General features: G+C 45.3%; 1 protein-coding gene across 4 annotated transcripts in view; it reads right to left on the bottom strand.

The window, feature by feature from the left end:
* Window positions 1-16,779, bottom strand: part of RAP1GAP2 (RAP1 GTPase activating protein 2) — a 1,533,685-nt gene that overhangs the window by 146,271 nt on the left and 1,370,635 nt on the right. The window lies entirely within an intron of this gene.

Genomic DNA, 16,779 nt, shown 5'->3' with positions numbered 1-16,779 from the left:
CTTTGTGGAAGTGTTTCTGTCTGAGTCTACACATTATGCCTTTGTGCAAACGTGCCTACACTCTTATGCCTACCATTTGTGGGTAACAGTAATTGAAGAGCGTGCAAATAACTCATAATGATATTTTACTGAGCCTTGTTTGGAAGCTAAAATTCTGCCTAAGATTCTCCACTGGGCATCAAGGTCCCTGCAAGTAAGTCCTTCTCATTTCAGAGGTGCTGTAGCCCTTGCTGTTGTCCTGCTCTAAAGGATGGAGAAGGCATGGTCATCTGGTGAATCTTTATGTGTGTCCAGCCCACCCTCATGCCCCCACACCACACAGCAGGAAGAGAGAATTCAGTTGAACAATCCATGTATGTATGTATGTATGTAAGTATTGGTACTGTGGGAGCCGAACCCAATAATAACCTGAACCCTAATAATTTTGAACAGGCCAATTTGTACCCAATATAATTTACTTCAAAGTCGCTAAATGATCAAGTGGTTAGAGACAACACTTGTCACTGGAGGAATACATAATTTAGCAGAGTAAAGCAGAACAGAACATAGAGCAATTAGTAATTGATTTCTAATCAAGAATAGGATGAAAAATAGATTTATTACATCAATATTAATATATGCGGTATAGAGAACTAGTGCAATCTAAGACAAATTGGATACAGTCTGAGGCAAAAAGAATGAAAAGTCACTCCAGCAGCAGCTGATATGACACTAAACAAATTGTCCCCGTAATTCGAAAACCCAAGAGTTTTTATATATAATTCACACAAGCTACTAATAGAGTCTGCAAATTCAGCATGATATGATCATAGTTAGGGGTCGTATTGGCAAATCAGAAACAGCACCTGATTTTCTCAATCTTCAATTGTAACCCATTTCTTAGGTAAGAGAAATCTTCCACCTGCTCCCTCAGTAACTACACTGAAGAGGGGTTCAACACAAAATGAAACATTTCTTAAACAATGCTTCATGAACCTAACACGCCTACAACGGAATTTCCTGCGGGGGCCTTGAAAATGAAAGTTTGGGTACACAATGCACGCCTCAGTCACAATACCTGTTTCCTAACACAATTGTACATCTTTGAATCTTTGACGTCATTCACTCAGTGTTCAGTGGAAAAGAGAGGGGAATGTGTTTCGCAGCTGGACACTGATTGAGAGGGGTGAATGAGCAGGAGCAAGATGAGCGAACACCGAAAAACTGCATCCAGTGCAGAATAAATTGTGGCTAACACGAAAATGTTAACACCATACACAGGGTCTGGGCTTACTGGCAATAAGGACAAGCCTCACCAGAACAATGATAAACCAAGAAAAATACCAATATTGCCACGTTATTTGAATACTTGATCTCGAGTGATCTCTCGAATGACTGAATTAAGCAGTAATTCTCAATGAACCATGTTTCAGACTGAATCGGTTTTATTTAATTTTAAACTTAGATGCATGTATCAATTCAATATGCAATTTTTGTTTTTTGATTCAGGGAACATTTCTTTAGTTCCACAATGAGCACAGATTTGAAACAATTAACAATAAGTACAAACAATAATTAGACAGCAAAATCACAACTAACACTCGTCATTCATACCACACAAAACAATCAAGATATAATGCACTTATTTACAATCTATACAATATCACAGTTGAAATACAGACACAGCATTGGAAATCAGTAAGTACACAACGTTATTATTTTCTGAAATAATCAAAGGTTCCTAATGCTGAATGGAAGAGGTCTACGCGTTTCGATAACCCCTGGTTATGGGGAAATCTCATCAGGACCGTGTGCCTGTGAATGGAGAACGAGATTCGATCAGAAGGGAGGACAAAAACTAACTTCCTCACAACGCTACAGTGGGAGAAGAGAAAACTAATCATACCTCTTAGTGGCTGGCTTTGCTTTTGTGGGTGTCACTGTTGGATAAAAAATGAGGTGGATTTTAAACCTCTAAAGTGAAAATGCCAGAGAGGCAATTATTCAGTCTCAACAAGAACATTCACTCGTGTCTACTTACATCGTGTTACGCCTACTGTGGCCGTTTGTTGAACTGGAAAAGGTCGGGTTGATGGGGGTAGCTGGGGGGTAGAGGAAATGGCTTTAAAACTTTTGTTTAGGGGGGGCGAGCAACTCTGTTTCTTTTTGTTATTGTTTAAAAGGAGGAGACCTACTGTTGTTTGTTAAGCGCAGGGAGTTCATATGTATCACAATTTCAGTTGAGCGAATCAGTAGCGTGCTCCGGTTTTCCTGTAAGTGAAATGGAGCAGGTATCAGGTATCCGGATTGAATGAAAAGATCGCCGAACTAACGGTGGTTAACTGGCTTGTGTTAGCGTTTTACCTGTAAGCGTCGTGTCCGCTGTCTAAATCAGGGGGTCTGCGCTCATCGATCTCTGTTCAGTAAGTTCAGAGACCGGCACCTTCCAGTCGGTAACTTTGCTCTCGCGTTCAGTTGGGTTTAAACTCACTTCCTGGTTACCCGGGGATTGTGGGGATTGTAGTTCTTTTGCCCGTTACCATGGAAACGGGCAGCTTTTGAAGTCTGGAGTGTATGGGGCCGTAGGTCTCGGTCTCTCAGGGAAACAGCAGTCTGAATCTCGGTCTTTTCATTATCATTAGCCTATTAAAGGCGATAGAGCTCGGAGAGTTCATTGAGACCGTTTATAGCAGAGTTGAATTTAACAATTAACATTGCTTCCGTGTGTGACAGTTTCTCTTCCATGTCACCACCTCTGGGGTCTTTCTCAATTTTCGCAATTACTGTCCATCTTAGCTCGTCAATGGTATGTTTGTGATTGATCCAGTGATTAACCAATGGGGCTGTTAGCACATTCTTTTTAATGCGTGATTTGTGCTGGGTTATGCGACATCTCACCTCTTGACTTGTTTTGCCGATGTAAATTTTGTCACAGGGGCATTTGATTCCATATACGACGAACTTGGATTTACAATTTGTAAATTTGTCATGTTTCCACGATATCTGTTTGTGCTGGAACAGATTTCCTTCCTCAGTACTGGCACAGCAGATACAAGAGCCACATCTATGATGTCCTTGGATCGGTGGTAATCCAAGCATAGTACTGATTGTTGGTATGCTCGGTTTGACTGCTGCTCGAACTAGATGATTGGCTACGCTTTGGTCCTTTTTGAAGGCAAATAATGGTTTATCTTTAAGTGTCTCATCGATGTTTTCCACTAGATGCCAATTTTGAGAAAGACCCCAGAGGTGGTGACATGGAAGAGAAACTGTCACACACGGAAGCAATGTTAATTGTTAAATTCAACTCTGCTATAAATGGTCTCAATGAACTCTCCGAGCTCTATCGCCTTTAATAGGCTAATGATAATGAAAAGACCGAGATTCAGACTGCTGTTTCCCTGAGAGACCGAGACCTACGGCCCCATACACTCCAGACTTCAAAAGCTGCCCGTTTCCATGGTAACGGGCAAAAGAACTACAATCCCCACAATCCCCGGGTAACCAGGAAGTGAGTTTAAACCCAACTGAACGCGAGAGCAAAGTTACCGACTGGAAGGTGCCGGTCTCTGAACTTACTGAACAGAGATCGATGAGCGCAGACCCCCTGATTTAGACAGCGGACACGACGCTTACAGGTAAAACGCTAACACAAGCCAGTTAACCACTTTTCATTCAATCCGGATACCTGATACCTGCTCCATTTCACTTACAGGAAAACCGGAGCACGCTACTGATTCGCTCAACTGAAATTGTGATACATATGAACTCCCTGCGCTTAACAAACAACAGTAAGTCTCCTCCTTTTAAACAATAACAAAAAGAAACAGAGTTGCTCGCCCCCCCTAAACAAAAGTTTTAAAGCCATTTCCTCTACCCCCCAGCTACCCCCATCAACCCGACCTTTTCCAGTTCAACAAACGGCCACAGTAGGCGTAACACGATGTAAGTAGACACGAGTGAATGTTCTTGTTGAGACTGAATAATTGCCTCTCTGGCATTTTCACTTTAGAGGTTTAAAATCCACCTCATTTTTTATCCAACAGTGACACCCACAAAAGCAAAGCCAGCCACTAAGAGGTATGATTAGTTTTCTCTTCTCCCACTGTAGCGTTGTGAGGAAGTTAGTTTTTGTCCTCCCTTCTGATCGAATCTCGTTCTCCATTCACAGGCACACGGTCCTGATGAGATTTCCCCATAACCAGGGGTTATCGAAACGCGTAGACCTCTTCCATTCAGCATTAGGAACCTTTGATTATTTCAGAAAATAATAACGTTGTGTACTTACTGATTTCCAATGCTGTGTCTGTATTTCAACTGTGATATTGTATAGATTGTAAATAAGTGCATTATATCTTGATTGTTTTGTGTGGTATGAATGACGAGTGTTAGTTGTGATTTTGCTGTCTAATTATTGTTTGTACTTATTGTTAATTGTTTCAAATCTGTGCTCATTGTGGAACTAAAGAAATGTTCCCTGAATCAAAAAACAAAAATTGCATATTGAATTGATACATGCATCTAAGTTTAAAATTAAATAAAACCGATTCAGTCTGAAACATGGTTCATTGAGAATTACTGCTTAATTCAGTCATTCGAGAGATCACTCGAGATCCAGTATTCAAATAACGTGGCAATATTGGTATTTTTCTTGGTTTATCATTGTTCTGGTGAGGCTTGTCCTTATTGCCAGTAAGCCCAGACCCTGTGTATGGTGTTAATACTTTTGCAGAAGCCGTTCTGCGAGGTCCTGTTTAGGCCCCACTTGGAGGGACTGACTTTGTTTTGACCAAAGCTCAGTGTTGTTGCATGTTGGTTTGAGTTTATTTTTTGAGTGATTTTTTTGTTTGAGTCACAAGTGATACTTAGCACAGTATGTCTGAAGATCAAACATTTGCCTATAATGAGGAACACATAAAAAACCTTTTGGCAAAACCCCCTCCCTTCGCTTCAGCTACATTAAGCACAACTGACAAAAACCAAAACGAGACAGAGAAACTCTTGAGACTAAAAAAGAAACAAATCCGCACAGACCTACATGGTCATTATCTCCTCCAGCATCTGCGGGCTGGCACAATATCAGGAGGACTACAGATCAAAAATATCCCCGTGATATTCACCGACGACCCTATTTACAAGAAAGGATACAGCTTTATAGAGACCAAGTGCAGCCGAGACCTCATGGTCTTAACGGTTGAGACGGCACAAAGAATCTCGTTGCAACAGTTAGAAGAGATCAAAACACTGGAAAGTGAGATACAAACTAACCCACTCATCACGGACGCAAAGACATTATTGGAAAAAGTTGAAAAGGACATCTTAGAATTTAAGGATTATACAATTAATCAAAAAGAAAATCAGTTCCAAAAAGACAAGAAAAACTTTAACTTCGAAAGAACATATCCCTATCTACAAACGGATTTTTACTCCAGAGTTGAGTCAAGAAGATACTTAGGAGAATATCAAGGACGGTCAAACAATAAGTTTATTTCCTTCTCAGACACCTCATCGGCATCAAGCAATAGTGACAGTGAAGGCTACAACCAAAGGAGAGGTGGGAACAAAAGAGGAGCATTCCAACAACAACCAGGACCCTCTGCAGGTCCTTTTTTAGGAAGAGGCCAACCGGAAAACCGAGCGCGCCCACGGTACAACCAGCCATGGGAAATGTCGACACGGAGACGGAACTACAAGAACTGGTAGCTTCCCCGATCTTTAACTTGTCAAACAAAATTCTCACACCATCAGAGAAAAGCATACTTGAGAAAGGACTTTCCTTTGTCCCCAGGAGACACACCAACTTTGTCAAACTAAAAATGGAGGCCCTGGAATTTTGCCGCAAAATCAAACTTAAATCCTTCTTCGCCCAAACACCAGTAAATCAACCATTAGAGGTTACCGGACTAAAGAAAAAATCAAAATTTTGCCCACCATCAAACAAAATTGCGAAAGAAACCGTTATTTTTGAAAAAACCATCCTATCAGCATTAAGTAAAATGGAAGAAAGAAAAAACTGGACTAAATTTAATATCACATATGATGAGAAATGTGCCTTAGAAAATCTCAAAAAAGACACCTCAATCGTAATAAAACAGGCGGATAAGGGTGGCGCCATTGTAATTTGGGACACTGAAAATTACAAAAAAGAAGTAAGGAGTCAACTGGATAATGTCAAATGCTACAGGAAAATAAATCACAATCCAACCGCAGAATTACAACAACAACTTAACCCAATTCTGGAAAAAGGTTTAGCAGAAGGCATCATTGGCAAAAAAGAATTCGAATACTTGAAATGCAATACCCCACGAATACCTTTGTTTTACGTCTTGCCCAAAATCCACAAAGATGAACAAAATCCCCCCGGTAGACCAATTGTCTCGGGATGTGAGTCACTATTCGAACCAGTGTCTAAGTTTGTAGACTTTTTTCTGAAACCTTTCATGACAGAAGTAAAATCTTTTCTTAGAGATACAACTGATTTTATGAACAAACTACCAACTATACCATTCAACCAAAATGAAGACTACTTAGTCACGATGGATGTATGCTCACTGTACACCCAGATCCCCCAGAGTGATGGACTGGATGCAATACAGTTTTTTCTAGATCAACGACCAAGACCTACCAGAGTACCAACGGAATTCATTCTGCAACTAGCCACACTAGCATTAAAAAAGAACTTCTTCAACTTCAATGGAGACTTCTTTTTTCAAATAAGTGGGGTAGCCATGGGTTGCCCCTTTGCACCGGAGTTAGCCATACTTTTCATGGCATTATTTGAAGAAAAGTTTGTGTACCAGTCGAACCCATTCATAGAAAAGATCACAAGTTGGAGTCGATATATCGACGATGTTTTTATGACATGGAAGGGGACGGAAGACGAACTAAAGGAATTTCACCAATGGTTAAATGCGAGAACGGAGGAAATCAAATTCACCATTAACTATTCCAAAATTAAAATGGCATTCCTCGATGTCGAAGTGTACCCGACAGATGACGGTCTGGTCACAACACTGTACAAAAAACTGACGGACAGAAACAAGGCACTGCACTTCAACAGCAGCCACCCACGGAATCTGAAAGAGAATCTTCCTTTTTCGCAATACTTGCGGATCAAGAGAAATTGCTATTTCAAGGACGCATATATGCTACATGCTGCTAACTTGACTGAAAAACTTTCCCAAAGAGGCTACCCTTTAAAACTTCTCCGAAGAACGATGAAAAGAGTATGGTGGATCCCCCGAGATACACTTTTAACGAATAAGGTCAAACCACCCCAAAATAGGATGGTTTGTGTCTCTACATTCTGCTCAAATTCAAATGATTTCAAAAAAACAATTCTGCAAAATTGGCATCTAGTGGAAAACATCGATGAGACACTTAAAGATAAACCATTATTTGCCTTCAAAAAGGACCAAAGCGTAGCCAATCATCTAGTTCGAGCAGCAGTCAAACCGAGCATACCAACAATCAGTACTATGCTTGGATTACCACCGATCCAAGGACATCATAGATGTGGCTCTTGTATCTGCTGTGCCAGTACTGAGGAAGGAAATCTGTTCCAGCACAAACAGATATCGTGGAAACATGACAAATTTACAAATTGTAAATCCAAGTTCGTCGTATATGGAATCAAATGCCCCTGTGACAAAATTTACATCGGCAAAACAAGTCAAGAGGTGAGATGTCGCATAACCCAGCACAAATCACGCATTAAAAAGAATGTGCTAACAGCCCCATTGGTTAATCACTGGATCAATCACAAACATACCATTGACGAGCTAAGATGGACAGTAATTGCGAAAATTGAGAAAGACCCCAGAAAGACATGGAAGAGAAACTGTCACACACGGAAGCAATGTTAATTGTTAAATTCAACTCTGCTATAAACGGTCTCAATGAACTCTCCGGGCTCTATCGCCTTTAATAGGCTAATGATAATGAAAAGACCGAGATTCAGACTGCTGTTTCCCTGAGAGACCGAGACCTACGGCCCCATACACTCCAGACTTCAAAAGCTGCCCGTTTCCATGGTAACGGGCAAAAGAACTACAATCCCCACAATCCCCGGGTAACCAGGAAGTGAGTTTAAACCCAACTGAACGCGAGAGCAAAGTTACCGACTGGAAGGTGCCGGTCTCTGAACTTACTGAACAGAGATCGATGAGCGCAGACCCCCTGATTTAGACAGCGGACACGACGCTTACAGGTAAAACGCTAACACAAGCCAGTTAACCACCGTTAGTTCGGCGATCTTTTCATTCAATCCGGATACCTGATACCTGCTCCATTTCACTTACAGGAAAACCGGAGCACGCTACTGATTCGCTCAACTGAAATTGTGATACATATGAACTCCCTGCGCTTAACAAACAACAGTAAGTCTCCTCCTTTTAAACAATAACAAAAAGAAACAGAGTTGCTCGCCCCCCCTAAACAAAAGTTTTAAAGCCATTTCCTCTACCCCCCAGCTACCCCCATCAACCCGACCTTTTCCAGTTCAACAAACGGCCACAGTAGGCGTAACACGATGTAAGTAGACACGAGTGAATGTTCTTGTTGAGACTGAATAATTGCCTCTCTGGCATTTTCACTTTAGAGGTTTAAAATCCACCTCATTTTTTATCCAACAGTGACACCCACAAAAGCAAAGCCAGCCACTAAGAGGTATGATTAGTTTTCTCTTCTCCCACTGTAGCGTTGTGAGGAAGTTAGTTTTTGTCCTCCCTTCTGATCGAATCTCGTTCTCCATTCACAGGCACACGTCCTGATGAGATTTCCCCATAACCAGGGGTTATCGAAACGCGTAGACCTCTTCCATTCAGCATTAGGAACCTTTGATTATTTCAGAAAATAATAACGTTGTGTACTTACTGATTTCCAATGCTGTGTCTGTATTTCAACTGTGATATTGTATAGATTGTAAATAAGTGCATTATATCTTGATTGTTTTGTGTGGTATGAATGACGAGTGTTAGTTGTGATTTTGCTGTCTAATTATTGTTTGTACTTATTGTTAATTGTTTCAAATCTGTGCTCATTGTGGAACTAAAGAAATGTTCCCTGAATCAAAAAACAAAAATTGCATATTGAATTGATACATGCATCTAAGTTTAAAATTAAATAAAACCGATTCAGTCTGAAACATGGTTCATTGAGAATTACTGCTTAATTCAGTCATTCGAGAGATCACTCGAGATCCAGTATTCAAATAACGTGGCAATATTGGTATTTTTCTTGGTTTATCATTAACACGAAAATGTGGCATGACTACTTCACAGTGTTAATCAAACTTTCAAATGACATAGCACATTAGTTTCAAGTGCAACATCATTAATTCATCATCAGTTACGACTCCACGCATCATTAAAACTATTAATGTTCGAAACAAATTTTCTCAAAGTATTTGGGTATTTGTACATTTTGGAAAGAGCTCCTATAGTACCTAGAGTCATCATGGTCCAGGAGTGATAGACAACGCTGTCACCATCCTTGGGCAGTTTCCTTCGTGGCCTAGTGTGTGTCCATGGTGGGTGTGTGGGATTCCGCTGGAGCCCGGCTGCCAGGGGAAGGATGGGGCCTGGAGGCTTCTGCCACCTTTGATTTGGCAGTGCCAATGCTATCACTGCGCCACCCTCCAGATTTGCAGCAATACTTCGAGTAAGCCAATGAAAAGTTTGCCCAATTCTATTCTGCTGTGGTCCTGGCAGCACCCAGGCATTTGGTGAACCAGACAGCAGTGGCTGGCAGATTCACCTCTAAACCAGGATTCATATAAATTAAAAAGTGCAACCTATCCCACATATATACCTATGGTCACTTGTTAATTTATATGTAACCCAACCTTCATACTGTAAATCATTTTAACATGTTAACACTTGACCTCGCTTTTTCACTGCTTTGCGTTATGTTATGTTAAATGACACCTTTAAAGCGCGCTGACACCGGAGGTTTCCTGGCGCTGCATGGCAGAGAGAATAAATGAGTGTAAAGACCAGAGGAGGGAGGTGTTAGCCTATGGATGGGAAAAGGTGGGTTTTGAGCAATTTCCTGAATTGAAGCAGAGTTGGGCTGGACTTGATGGTGAGAGGGAGAGAGTTCCAATAGGCGGGTGCCAGATGGGCAAAGCGACGACCGCCGAATTTCTTGGGTTTTAATTTCAGGGACGGTTAGCAGGTGAAGATAGGCAGAGCGAAGGTTGCGCGTAGGTCGGTGTGGAATGACGAGTGAATTGCGTTTGCAGCGTATGTCTGTAATACAACAATTGTCTGTAATGCGCTCTCTGGAAACTGCACGCGCTATAGAAATCTTCATATAAATAAATATTTGAATCTGTAAAGTTTTTGGCATTTGGTCTTTGACGAGCAGTGTGACATCAATAATATGGTAGTACATTTTTTGGTGCAGCCGGCAATACTGGAGGGTAAAGCAGTAATAGACGGGCCTGATGACATGCGGCCAGTTACATGGAGGTTCCTGTGCCAATGTCTTTTTTTAGAAGAGAAGCCAATTACAACTGGTGACGTCACCTGCTTATAGGCCTCGGTAACCAACAGGTGCAGTAGAGAACACACCCTTTATGAAATGTAGGCGGGTCTGACCTGCTGGAATTAATACGGGGTAGTGTGCGGATTTTGATGACATAAACGCTATATTCTTCAAGTTATTCCGTAAAATGCAGAATATGCAAGCATTATTGCATCTGACAAATTGCAATTCTTATAGGACGACTGGTAATGCGGCTGTAGATGGGATAGTAATTTACCACCAGTGGTAGCTGCTCTGTCAGGAGGATCACGATGGTTCTTGGTGGAGGGCTGTGGACACCGCTGTGTTCTGCAACGCGAATCGTGCTGTCCTTCCGCGGCTACCGATGCCTTGGGCTACATTGTGTATTACACGCCCCAGATCTTCAAACTGCTCTTCACGGCGAGTTTGCTCTCTAATTCACAAGGACTGAAAGTACAAATTGCATTTTAAATGTGCATTTGTGTTAATTTCACGCTTTATCTGCCTCGTTTGTCTGTTCCCGGGGACTTCACACTGCATAAAGGTACTGCCCTAAGTGACATCTGTTGTGTCGTCGGGGACACGTACGACACAAGGATGTTATGTTATGTTATGTTATGTTACAGCGTTCTTTTATAGCGCACGGCTACTCGAAAAGAGTGTCCCGGCGCTTTCCACCTGCATCTCAGAATAAAAATAACACAACACAGCAAAAGAATGAGAAAAAGAACTGAAACTAAAGCAATAAGAACAGCCTAAAGATTAAAAAGCCAGGTCTTCAGGCTCTTCCTGAACTGGAACAAATTGACAGTGCTGCGCAGCGAAAGAGGAAGCGAGTTCCACAGCTGTGGGGCTTTGCAGCTGAAAGAGCGCCCTCCCGTGCGGGCCTTCCTCACCCGAGGGACCACCGCTTTGTAAAGGGATTCCGAGCGCAAGGAGCGGACTGGTCGATAGAAGGCTAGTCTCCGCTGCAGGTATCCAGCCCCTGATCCAAACAGGGCTTTGTGCATCAGAGTCAAGGATTTAAACTGGATCCGCTTCCGGACAGGCAGCCAATGTAGCGCCTGAAGCAGCCCGGAAGCTCGGGCTCGTCTACGCAGGCCAAAGATAGCCCGGGCGGCAGAGTTCTGTACCACCTGTAGGCGCTGAACTAGGTAATCAGGGAGGCCAAGGAAGAGGGCATTAGCATAATCAAGCCTCGAACCGACGAGAGCCTGCACAGTAATACGCCTGTGCTCCTCAGACAGCAGAGGCAGGAATTTACGGAGCATTTTCAAAATTCCATAACAGGTGCCAGCCAGACCCAGAATGTGTGTTCGCAGCGATAGCTGGTTGTCCAGCTTGACACCCAGGTTTTTAGCCATCAAGGAAGACTGTGCAGGAGGGCTCATGTCGGGCGGCCACCAATGCTGCCACTCCGGATCGACACCGCAACCAAAAAACAGAACCTCGGACTTGCTCGAGTTGGCCCTTAGACTGTTCCGTTGGAACCAGTCAAAGACCAATGTAAGACAGTCCCGAATTCTCCCTCCATCAAACTCCTGGTCTTTCCCGCATGTGAAGAGGAGTTGCGTGTCGTCGGCGTAAGAGATGATCTGGGCCCCATATGCTTCCACCAAGGCCGCCAAAGGGGACATAAAGATGTTAAACAACGTGGGGCTCAACACAGATCCCTGTGGAACCCCAACTCCCAATGGCGGCATCTCGGCAGAGCTCTGGGAAACCCAGACCGTCTGGCGGCGGCCTTCAAGGAAGGATGTAAACCACCTGAGCGCCGTCCCCCTAAGGCCGATGTCATAAAGCCTCGCTAAGAGCGCCCTGTGGGGGACGGTGTCGAAGGCCGCCGATAGATCTAACATGACCAGCATCGCCCTCCCGCCGACATCAAGAGTCTCCCTGATGATCTCAGTGACCTCTAGCAATGCCGTTTCCGTACTAAAATTAGGACGGAAACCGGATTGAGATGGATGGAGCAGATTGTTAGCTTCCAGAAAGCGCGACAGGACACCGTGGACGTGTTTTTCCGTGATCTTCGTGAGGGCCGGAAGAAGTGAAATTGGCCTATAATTGGCCAGAACCTCGACGTCGAGACCCGGTTTCTTTAGGAGGGGGATCACCATCGCTCTCTTCCAAGAGCTGGGGACCCTCCCCTCCCTCAGCGAGGCGTTGAGGATGGGATTAACCAGCGGATTCACCACCTCCGCCATCCCAGCCAAAAATTTGGCGGGGCAGGGGTCAAGTGGCGAGCCAGATTTCAAATTGGCCAACAGCTGCCTGGACACATCGCTGGAAACAGCAGGAAAATCAGACAGCACCGCCGTCGGTGTGTGCGGAAATCCGCACCCAGCCCCGGTGACGCCGCTTCCATCCTCCGGACCTTCCACAAAGGAGGCCTGAATCGCCTTGATCTTATTAGTGAAGAAGCCGGCCAGATCACCTGCCCACGTATCTGAAGAAACTAGAGGGGGCGATTGGGAACTAGGGGTCGTGAACTCCTTCACAATGGTGAAGATCTCCTTACAGGAGTTCGCGGATGCCTCGATCCTCCTAGCCAAATAGTCCCTCTTAGCTCCCAGAATGTCCCGATGGTAGGCCTTCACCACCGGTGTTGGGATGTACCTCTGCTCTGGGTCTCACCGACGCCTGCATTGGATGGCGCGTCACCAGTCCAGGGCTCAGGACCATGGAAACTGATGTCAAGACTTTTATTCTCTGCTCCGTCACGCTGACTTGACGCTCCATCAGGGGACTCTGGACTCTCAGTATGAATGGACGTGTCCATTAGATCCTGGAAGCTATCACTTCCTCTGGTTGGGGAACCGGGACCGTCTTCAGACACAGTAGGGGATGCAGTGACCCCACCTGATTGGTACTTTTTGAAATGGGACACGTTGCGAGTCACAGTTTCTCTCCCTCGGGTAGCAATGACCCTGGTTCCCTTAACGTTGACCACTGTCCAGGGATCTGGCTCATAAGGTAGTCGGAACTTTCTACTGGTGATGCGATTCTTTAGTAGTACTACATCCCCTCTGGCGATCTGCGGTACTTTGGCCCTTCTCCATTGACTGACTTGAACATGGGTTCTTCGGCGCCTGGCCTCCACTTGACAGTCATTAGGAGACTCATGTCGCCACTGCGGATGGTGAGGTATGGAGTCCATAACTACACGGCCCATGAGAAGATGTCCTGGAGCAACACCTGTTGTGGCGTGGGGCGTTTGAGGATAGCTCCTTAAGAACGTGAAAATAGCCAGTTCAAGAGATTGCCCCTTTTCATGGGCAATTCGGATCTCTTTATTAAGTGTTTGCATGAATCTTTCCACTTCGCCATTCGCTTGTAGCCATCTGGGGGTGATTCGGCGTTGTTGACTACCTAGGGCACTTAGGTAGTTGCCTAGCTCTTGGCCTTGAAATGGAGGGCCATCATCCGTCTTCAACTCACGCATTAGCCCATGCGCCGCCATGATCTTCTCCAATTTAGGGATTACTTCAGTGGCGCTGAGTGTGGATATGATTTCCACTTCCGGATATTTGGAGTGGTCGTCAATGGCCACCATCGTATGGCGTCCGTCTGGAAGGCTGCCAAAGTCGAGGCTGACGCATGCCCAGGGAGACTTCGGCCGGGGTTCCACCAGGATCGGGGCCGGTCGCGGTGCTTCTCCTGCTACTTGACATGCAGCACAGGACCGTACAGCGGCCTCAACTAGGTCGTCCATCAATGGAAACCATACCTTGGTTCGGAGACGAGATTTGGTTTTGACCATGCCTTGATGGCATACATGAGCCAGTTGAACAACATGGGCCGTTAGGGATGATGGTATCACCAGCCGGTGTCCTCTTAGCAAGCAACCTGTGTTGTCTTCATTAAGCTCATGTCAGGGATAGGGGCACTGGGGGCAATTCTATGACCCTTATAAATAACACACGGACTACAGGGTGCTGGTGTATTGGTCACCACGCCGTCGCCAACTGGCCTACGTGCATGCGTAGACCATATTTATTTTGCGGGGTCACGTGGGTGTGACGTTGCACGCCTGTTGCGCCACAGGCTAGAACACAACATTCCTCCCCAACAAACATGAAAAACAAAAATGTCAATGAAAAGTCTCTTCAGACCTGCTCCATGGTCTATCACTTGCAACTGGTCACAACTGGCGCCAAGCACATATATGTATGAACAGTCTTACGTGAAATAGTCTCTTAGGCGACTGGATGGCACCAGATTCCGCCGCAGCTGGTGTTGGGATGTACCTCTGCTCTGGGTCTCACCGACGCCTGCATTGGATGGCGCGTCACCAGTCCAGGGCTCAGGACCATGGCAACTGATGTCAAGACTTTTATTCTCTGCTCCGTCACGCTGACTTGACGCTCCATCAGGGGACTCTGGACTCTCAGTATGAATGGACGTGTCCATTAGATCCTGGAAGCCATCACTTCCTCTGGTTGGGGAACCGGGACCGTCTTCAGACACAGTAGGGGATGCAGTGACCCCACCTGATTGGTACTTTTTGAAATGGGACACGTTGCGAGTCACAGTTTCTCTCCCTCGGGTAGCAATGACCCTGGTTCCCTTAACGTTCACCACTGTCCAGGGATCTGGCTCATAAGGTAGTCGGAACTTTCTACTGGTGATGCGATTCTTTAGTAGTACTACATCCCCTCTGGCGATCTGCGGTACTTTGGCCCTTCTCCATTGACTGACTTGAACATGGGTTCTTCGGCGCCTGGCCTCCACTTGACAGTCATTAGGAGACTCATGTCGCCACTGCGGATGGTGAGGTATGGAGTCCATAACTACACGGCCCATGAGAAGATGTCCTGGAGCAACACCTGTTGTGGCGTGGGGCGTTTGAGGATAGCTCCTTAAGAACGTGAAAATAGCCAGTTCAAGAGATTGCCCCTTTTCATGGGCAATTCGGATCTCTTTATTAAGTGTTTGCATGAATCTTTCCACTTCGCCATTCGCTTGTAGCCATCTGGGGGTGATTCGGCGTTGTTGACTACCTAGGGCACTTAGGTAGTTGCCTAGCTCTTGGCCTTGAAATGGAGGGCCATCATCCGTCTTCAACTCACGCATTAGCCCATGCGCCGCCATGATCTTCTCCAATTTAGGGATTACTTCAGTGGCGCTGAGTGTGGATATGATTTCCACTTCCGGATATTTGGAGTGGTCGTCAATGGCCACCATCGTATGGCGTCCGTCTGGAAGGCTGCCAAAGTCGAGGCTGACGCATGCCCAGGGAGACTTCGGCCGGGGTTCCACCAGGATCGGGGCCGGTCGCGGTGCTTCTCCTGCTACTTGACATGCAGCACAGGACCGTACAGCGGCCTCAACTAGGTCGTCCATCAATGGAAACCATACCTTGGTTCGGAGACGAGATTTGGTTTTGACCATGCCTTGATGGCCTACATGAGCCAGTTGAACAACATGGGCCGTTAGGGATGATGGTATCACCAGCCGGTGTCCTCTTAGCAAGCAACCTGTGTTGTCTTCATTAAGCTCATGTGAGGGATAGGGGCACTGGGGGCAATTCTATGACCCTTATAAATAACACACGGACTACAGGGTGCTGGTGTATTGGTCACCACGCCGTCGCCAACTGGCCTACGTGCATGCGTAGACCATATTTATTTTGCGGGGTCACGTGGGTGTGACGTTGCACGCCTGTTGCGCCACAGGCTAGAACACAACATTCCTCCCCAACAAACATGAAAAACAAAAATGTCAAGGAAAAGTCTCTTCAGACCTGCTCCATGGTCTATCACTTGCAACTGGTCACAACTGGCGCCAAGCACATATATGTATGAACAGTCTTACGTGAAATAGTCTCTTAGGCGACTGGATGGCACCAGATTCCGCCGCAGCTGGTGTTGGGATGTACCTCTGCTCTGGGTCTCACCGACGCCTGCATTGGATGGCGCGTCACCAGTCCAGGGCTCAGGACCATGGCAACTGATGTCAAGACTTTTATTCTCTGCTCCGTCACGCTGACTTGACGCTCCATCAGGGGACTCTGGACTCTCAGTATGAATGGACGTGTCCATTAGATCCTGGAAGCCATCACTTCCTCTGGTTGGGGAACCGGGACCGTCTTCAGACACAGTAGGGGATGCAGTGACCCCACCTGATTGGTACTTTTTGAAATGGGACACGTTGCGAGTCACAGTTTCTCTCCCTCGGGTAGCAATGACCCTGGTTCCCTTAACGTTGACCACTGTCCAGGGATCTGGCTCATAAGGTAGTCGGAACTTTCTACTGGTGATGCGATTCTTTAGTAGTACTACATCCCCT

The sequence above is a fragment of the Lissotriton vulgaris genome, chromosome 2_1 (genome assembly GCF_964263255.1).
Source record: "Lissotriton vulgaris chromosome 2_1, aLisVul1.2, whole genome shotgun sequence".
In the NCBI taxonomy this organism is placed as follows: domain Eukaryota; kingdom Metazoa; phylum Chordata; class Amphibia; order Caudata; family Salamandridae; genus Lissotriton; species Lissotriton vulgaris.
Note: the sequence above shows the minus strand (reverse complement) of the source record. Positions and strands in the feature narration are given on the sequence as shown.